The 1,516-nt window shown below is 28.8% G+C and overlaps 1 pseudogene; it reads left to right on the top strand.

Moving 5' to 3' along the window:
* The first annotated feature begins 266 nt into the window (after positions 1-266).
* LOC105625491 lies at positions 267-1,192 on the top strand (annotated as a pseudogene).
* The last annotated feature ends 324 nt before the right edge of the window (positions 1,193-1,516 follow it).

Genomic DNA, 1,516 nt, shown 5'->3' with positions numbered 1-1,516 from the left:
TACTTATACACATATATATATATATATATATATATATATATCATTTACTTTCTAATTTAATATTAGTATTTGCTGCATATAGTACACCTATTTATCTCTTCGTGCCAATCTGGCCTCGCATATTTGATATAATTTTGACTATAAACAATTCCTGATCACGCTCTGCAGCGATTTATACTGCAAGAGAATATTTTGTTGATCAAGAAAAGTTTTCTTACTTAATTCTTTTGCATACGAACTCCGCCACGTGTATAGGGGCAACTACAATGGTAGCAACAGGCACGATGCTGATAGCATACCTCAAATATATTTGTGGAATGTTTAGCATTGCAAGATAGAATTCGGGACACTTATATGTTTTATAAGTGAAATCTATTCTTTATTCTCAATGATATTTAAAAAGATTAAGTACTTACAGAAAAAAATATGTATTCATACAGTTTCCGTATTAAGAAGGCAATGGCAATTAATATGCAACAAGATGTTAATGAAGAAAAAATGGTTACAATTTATAAAGAAATAATCTGTGCGATAGATATTCATCGCAAAGAGTCAGTACATATTCTGCAATATCTGTATAATGCTCTATTAATTTTGTTTTATTTCTGAAGGTTTTTTCAAGTCTTTATAAAGAGTTTTGAAAGATCTTTCTTCTGTTTAATAGCGGCTGGTATGATTTGCTTAACCAGCACTCTTGTTCAAGTAAGTTTTATTTTTTGTTATTAAACGTATCTTTCCATGAAAGATACAGTTTTCAAGACTTTATAAGATTAAATAAAGAATCTTTAATTAGATCAATTATGGAAAAACAATTTTCATTAAAAATTCATTCGAAAACTCATGATTACTCTTCCTTTTTTTTATAATTGTAAGATATGTGCATTATTCGCATATATCACAAAAATAATACAGTTCTAATATGCGCAACCAATAAAGAAAATAATTTATTATGTAATACAATCTATAATTTTTCTTAAGGAATTACAGAAAAATTACAAACTTTCTTGCTTGTAAAAAGTTAAAATACACGTATAACATATGTTTTATATTTTTTAGATCATATCATATAATAGTACAGAGCAACTTTTATTACAACTTATATACATAAGTGTCCTCTATATATATGTTTTTGTCCAATTATACCGCACAAGATATTACAGATCACAATGAATACGTATTTGCTACAGTGTAAGAGACATTTATATCGCACGTTTATACTTATGTAATTTTATAAATTCTTGTAACAAAATGAGTTAACAAAAGTATTCAAAAATATTACTACAGAGTGCGTCACCAAAATCGAGACAAATTTTAATTTAAATTTTTCGCTATATATCCCTCCGTCGGAGGTTGTTGTTGGCGTCGAGAAAGCCTGATGCTTCTAATAAACAGTCATTTTCAAAATGTGATATTAAAATCAAGTGCGGAGAATAATCGAAGAACCGCCGATCATCGAAGGCTGGGCACTCAGCAACGGAAATAATTCGGTTCTTTGGATACTTGAGATCGATCGTTT

The sequence above is a fragment of the Atta cephalotes genome, assembly GCF_000143395.1.
Source record: "Atta cephalotes unplaced genomic scaffold scaffold01986, whole genome shotgun sequence".
In the NCBI taxonomy this organism is placed as follows: Eukaryota; Metazoa; Arthropoda; class Insecta; order Hymenoptera; family Formicidae; genus Atta; species Atta cephalotes.
This window is presented reverse-complemented; position numbering and strand designations above follow the sequence as displayed.